We start from the raw sequence: 6,449 nt of genomic DNA on the forward strand, positions 1-6,449 counted from the left end.
GGAATTCCATGGAGAGTTGGGGGTTTCGGTTCGAAGGTTATCAAATGTGGTGCGGGTTCATCTCTCTCGACCAGTTCAGGTTCAAGGGAAGGGTGATCGAGGGGACCCAGACTTTTTATCTCTTTCTTCTCTATTCTATGGCGGGAGGTTTCTTTCGTATCAAGAGTGTGGTGGGGAGGCCAGGGAAAGACGGATTGGATCGAGAGGCGATGCCTACTCTACTCGTTACCACTAAACGACGGACGAAGCCAAGAGCGGAAGGAGGGACTTGAACCCTCAACCTCAGCCTTGGCAAGGCTATGCTCTACCATTAAGCTATTTCCGCCAGCAACGGTAGTGGCGAAGCACTACTGAGCAATTAACGTATCACTTGATACGGACGACTTCTGTTTTTCCGCCGGACCACACTCTTAACCTCCGATCGAGCTACGAGCACGAGTAGGTAGGCGGGGGGAGGGGCGGCTGCCTTTTCAATCAATCTCCGGCCGCTCAGTGCCGCTATTGGTGCGAGTTGTGTTGTAAGGAGTCTTGGTCTCGAGTCGAGCTGGGGCGTCATTTCATTCTCGTAACGGGAGTGAGTGCACCGCAAGATCAGACAAGTTACTCCCTCGCCTCGCAGCGGTGGCATCTGTCTTTTAAGTTCAGTCATTTCCTAAGACGGCTCCTCTTATTCTACGAGAATCCAAGCAGATCCGGGAGCTGAAACATGAGTGTTTGTCTCTTTTTCAACTTCAACAGGAATGCATCAACAAAACAGCCCTTCCATATAGATCGTCGTGGCATGAACTTTGTCAAAAAATGAATTTCTAGCTAACTCCTCTTCCTATTGATCTTGATTAGTTCCAGCTTGTTGAGAGTTCTCTTTTCTTTCTAGACCGTCTCCTGAAAGACCTGCTTATCCCGCATGTGCTTTCCCCCCACTCATTCAATCACTTGCTTGTGATTGCAGCCATTCCCCGAAAAAGGGAGAGACGAGGGAATCGTCCGCTCCCGTTCATGTGACGAATCGAACATCGTTAGGTCCCGAATTCTGCGAACCACCGGACCTAGACCAAGATCTCCATTACGTCGTACGATATATCGATCCGAAGAACTTTCAGTTGTAAGTCATCCATTCTGCTCCTATCTAAAGTGATGCTAGGCTGCTTCACGCAGGTGCGCTTCGCTCGGCCACATGATGAACATGTTTTAAGCTAAATGTCGAGCGCTTAAGCGGAGCTTGTGGTCACTCGTTCCTCGCTTGTTCCAATCCTAGTAAAGTCAGATCCGATTCTACACTACATACGATATTTCCGGCCCTCACTAGCTCTTCGCTTGGTTGTACAAAGAGCATGCCCGAGGGGGCTACTACGCTCACCGCGCACTTGCATCACCACCTGAGCTTCGCTACCGCTTCGCCCAGCTCCTACGCCTACCACGAATCTTGAATCATCACGTGGCTGCTAAAGCAAGCTAAGCTTCACACGGCCCTGAGGAAGCCAAAAGACAGACCCTCTCACGGCCGAAGGCTCCGCAACACGTTGGAGAACTTTTAGATCCCGCCCTAAAACGCCCATTTTCCTAGAGTTCCGAAGTGATCCTCATTCTCACCGCAGCCTTCTTAAGCCGAAAGAAAGCCGGGCAAGAATCGCATTGGTAGTACGAAGGGGGAGCAGAATCGTATCTGGCAGTGGTTCTTCGGATCGATCACAGATTATCGGCCCCGTCGTTTGGCTTCCACTCCAGTTGACCTCTCTTGTTCTCCCCCCCCCCCTTACACAACCGGGTGGAGGACTCATGTAAACTTATTCCTTGAGGTCCCCGTTCAGGAAGGCATTTTGAACATCTAATTGGAACAGAGGCCAATCTCGATTCGCAGCAATAGAGAGCAGGAGACGAACAGACTTCATCTTGGCTACCGGGGCAAAGGCTTCCTCTTAATCTATCCCATATGTTTGAGTAAAGCCTTGACTAGCCTGACCTTTTCCTCCTTTCTCCCACAAAGCTTCCCTTCACAACCAGTCCCATATCCAATTAGTAGAATTCGAGATGGGGAGAGTCAAAATGAGACAAATGCGCATTTCCTATCTGAATCGAGAGGTATCAGATCGAAGTCACATAAGTCATGTATTATAATGAAAGTTATTTCCGGGAGAACAAAGTGGATTTATGAGCAAATTATGGCATGAGAGGACCAATGAGACAGAACACTGTTGGATGCATTCCTTCGCTAGCAGGGCTTCGGCCCATCTCAATGGAAGAGTCTTCGGTCAGTAATCTCGTACTCTCGACCGGCTCGAACCACTACGTTATCCATGTTCCGGCTCATCCTATTCATGTCACCAGAACCTGTAATAAACCATCATTTCAAACCATCCTGTTACAGGGAATCTTTGGATATCAGTTCGAGGGGAGCCCCGGGGAATTTGATCAAACAAAGTCTGTGATCGGAGGAAGGAATAGAAAGACCCCTAGTAATCTTAAACAACAAGGACAAACACAAGGTACAGAGACAGAGAGAGAGGCGCGACAGCCGCAAGGCACTTTTGCTTTGCTTTGATTTGATTGTATCGGGAGATGGGCTTGCGTATTAGTTGGGTTTGCTTCTACCGAGGCAATGTTCCGGAAATGAGGTTTATCTAAAAGAGCAACCGGCTGAGCACGAGGTCCCACATTGTCTCCATCAGCGGCTAGGAAAAAGTCTTTGACTCTTCTTCTAGTTAACCACTGCTTTAGACTATTCCTACTATTCATAGTTCTCAATCTGATCTCGTCCAAGTCTTTTTTTTATAGTATTGTCTTATTAAGTATATAAAGAAAGAAGAAAGTCAAGCTTTCGGGAAAGGAGTGAATTATTTGAATACTTCTTCCTCTTTCCCTTCTTCTCAAGCTCTTACTCTTACTGGCGCAGAGAAAGTATTACGGCCAGACGACTTAAACACAGCGCTCTTATCTCCGACCTCCTAGGACCCAAGCAAAGGATTGACTTCGCTAACCTCAGCTTAACCGAAGTCAATATTCTAACAGAACTAGAAAGGGCATACCTTGAATACAGATCAAGATTCACTCATGCACTCTGGAACTTACTTAGGAAAGCTAGCCTTAGCCCAAAAATAAAGGAAGGCAGCCGAAAGCCCTACAAAGAATATCGCTGATGAACAGGCCCATCGGGTGGGGTTGTCAGTTGAGAAGGAAGTCTTTATTGAATTGATCATAGAAAAAAAAGGATAGAAATGGAATCGGTTGTTTAAGTCGGAAGATCAGATGTTTTGAGCGGAGAATCGGGTTCTGCTAAGCAGAAAAGCCTTCTTTCTCTAATTAATGGGTCGATTCGAAATTGGAATGGAGTTTGAGGCTAGTGGAGCAAGCATGAATAAGAAAAGGAAAAAGCCAAAATGAGTGGAAAGAAATTCAAAGCTAAGCCACCACCACCGAATAGAACCGACGAGGAATATCCTGTCCTTCCCTACCTACTGTATTCAAGCGAACAAGTGTGTTAAGCGAATCACTTTCCGCCGGTGGTACGCACTACATGAAATCAATGCCCAGACCACTATGTGCGTAATCTATATATCTATCCTTATTGATTTCTTTCGCCTATGGAGTGTTAGGGTATTGCGAAGCTTCTCACTGGAATAGACTCGAGATTAAGCACAAGAGACGCTTGGGCCTATTACAGACAGGCTCGCAAGCTTAACACGATGAGAAGGTTCCCCACTTAACCCTAGTTTTCGGGTAGAGTAGTGGTCGCCATGCGCCCATCGGTTATAGCCGCTCGCTAGTTGGGGGCAGGAGACAGCCTTTCAGAGAAGAGAAAGAAGGTCTACTGGCCCGGTACGGTGTGGTTTTGTTGGATTTATCCGTCCGCGTACTTTCACTGGCCTTTTGAATCGATCCTGAAAGACTCCCCAAAAAATAGAAGGTTATCCGCTTCTCCGCTGTTTAAGCTCGAAATCTGAACTTTCACAACCACCAACAGGAAGACAAGTCAGTATGGGATCAAAAAAAGTCTTTTTCTAGTCAAGTTCCAGCTCTAGATAGGGAAGGACGACGAAAAGCACGAGTTTACTTTGAGGTAAAAAAAGCCGACGGTGCCTAATCTCCTCGGATATCATCGGCCATCGTTCTCATCGATGCGATGACCAGACATGTCACACCATCCCTCGCTGCCCTAACTCACCAATCCCTAGCATCTACCAAAGTGGTATCCTCTCACGGAGGCTAGTAAGTAGGCTTTTCTCATATTTGTCACTCTCCACCCAGTCCTCCGATGGAAGGGGTACTATCCAATTGTAAGTAGCTTGATTACTGTCTGGCCTTTATCCCTTGCTCATAAAAAACGGATATGGGAAAGGTTGGTGAAAGTGTAAACTAGTGACCTCGAAAGATAGGTGGGCCATATCCAGTCCAGAATGCATTAGACTAACTGCATTGGTACCGAAACATCTGATCAGGCCGTCTGGGGTATATGATATGACAGGTCGTTGTACTAATGATCGGTAGGTGGGACTGATACCTAACTCGGGTATCTATCCCTGTGGAGGGCCCCCATTCAATGATCAGATATGTCCATGGGATTAGGTATGAAATGGGCCATACCAACTTGTTGCTTGAACAAGTCCTAGTGGTGGGGCTCCTCATATGGTTAGCCTCCCTGACCCGTAGCGTAGATTGTGGAATGGGATTGGGAATCTATTTGAGTATGAACCGAATTTCGGAGGGGGTTCCAATTCATATCCGAGCGTTGGTGCACTTCCCATCTGTTCCCGGGCTTTGACGTAAGGCCTGTAGACCGAGCCTCATATCCCTGACTTCAGAGTCCTACGGTCTTCTTCTCCCTAATTCTCTGTGAGAACGAATCTTAACCCTTGCTTGGTCTTTTTCTTCCTCCTGACTCTCACTTGGAAGCAAGAGATGAAGACGTAAGCCTTCCTTATGATCGATCACCCTTTCCCGCTGGTCCAGTCCGTTTTTCTTTCTTCACTTCCTTCCGCTTAGCCGATAGTGGGAACTCTAAGAATTTGTTGAGTAGGCATCCATGAAAGGTCTTCACTAGGGCTGCCTCTTTTCAGCTCTTTCTTAGGCTCTCTCGAGTGGGTTTGCACTCTGTTATGCTCTGAGTTTATCTTATCTTGGCTTCTTTCTATGGATTCATCCTTGTTCTACGCTCATGCTCTTTCCATGAGGAAGACTTGCCCTTGATGATGGAACAACGGCTACCTCGGTCTCCTATAGCTAAACCATCCTAAAGAGCCAGCCAAAGGACCCGCATGCTCGGATCTTGTATCAGGATTAGCTTCTTTCTATAGGAATATATATCTAATAGGGAGAAGCTCTTGCGGAGATATTGCCAGAAAGGCGGGTGGTGGGAAGGATAGACTATATATATAGTAGATCCGACTTCCTCGACTGAAAGGTGAGCTACGGGGTCCAGGTTAGTTGATCTATTAAGAAGGTGAAAGAGCTTCCCTGGGCTTACAGCTCGTGAAGTGAGTCCGCTTTCTCCTTTATAACCCTTAATGCCTTCTAACGCATTCTACAAATCTTCGACTACCCTACAGTTAACAACAAGGAGAAAGGCAAAGGCTTTGATTCCTGAACCTCCCATTGTGCCATCCTGCTCTCCAAACTACAAAGAGAAGACACTTTCATAGACATCAAGAACAGCAGAGAATATCCGCCTTAATCTTTATATAGGTTGCCCCTCTTCTTCTCTCCTAGCTATCAGAATAGGAATCGCTATTCGTGGAAGAAGGACTCTCTCTTATGGCTTTGCCTGCCGCCTTTCACCCGCTTCTCTAAGGAAAAAGTCTAATGTCATGTTGATGCCATCAGAATCTAAAGGATTGATCGAAAGGCAGTGATTTCGACCTGGAGTGAAGCTTTGGCTTTCGGCGGCTATTAGATACGGATTGACGAGTTGACCTAAACGAGTCAGAACAATTGTTGGAACGAGATTGATCACTGAAGAAATGCTAGCTCCTTCTTCAACTCCTGGCCTGGCAAACTCCGATCAATCACTTCCTTGTCCTCTTCCTACTATGGATGCCCCCTGCTCTTAGAATTCAATTGATCAAACCGTTTGATGACATAGAGACAGAGATTCCTAATATATTATTTATTGCAGCCTATAACAGCTGATTCTCCACTCTTATTGCAAAGACATTCCAACTACCCTATACTATGAGGCGAGGCTCCCCTCAAAGGCTGGAAAAAGAAAAGAAGTTAACTGTCCCGAAGAGGCAGACATATAGCTAACAGCTCCTTGCTTTGACGGGGATATCTAAACAATTTCATTGCCTTTCCTTGTTGCCCATGCGGAATCAGGCTCGCTGAGGAATAAGAAGTCTCGGTATGTCGAAAAGCGGATGCTCGTCCAATCAGTCCAAGCATAGACAGATCCTAGTGCTAGTGTCAGATCCTCCTTTTGATGGTGAATGTCGGAAATGCTGTTGAAAGATGAATCCTCT

General features: G+C 46.6%; 1 non-coding gene across 1 annotated transcript; it reads right to left on the reverse strand.

Annotated features, from left to right (window-relative positions):
- Positions 1-253: 253 nt before the first annotated feature.
- On the reverse strand, positions 254-325 carry TRNAG-GCC (transfer RNA glycine (anticodon GCC)). Its single transcript has one exon. It is a non-coding gene; the product is annotated as a tRNA-Gly (tRNA).
- Between the last annotated feature and the right edge of the window lie 6,124 nt (positions 326-6,449).

The sequence above is a fragment of the Vigna unguiculata genome, unplaced genomic scaffold (assembly GCF_037176805.1).
Source record: "Vigna unguiculata cultivar grain cowpea cultivar isolate G323 ecotype 2 unplaced genomic scaffold, ASM3717680v1 ptg000351l, whole genome shotgun sequence".
Classification (NCBI taxonomy): Eukaryota; Viridiplantae; Streptophyta; class Magnoliopsida; order Fabales; family Fabaceae; genus Vigna; species Vigna unguiculata.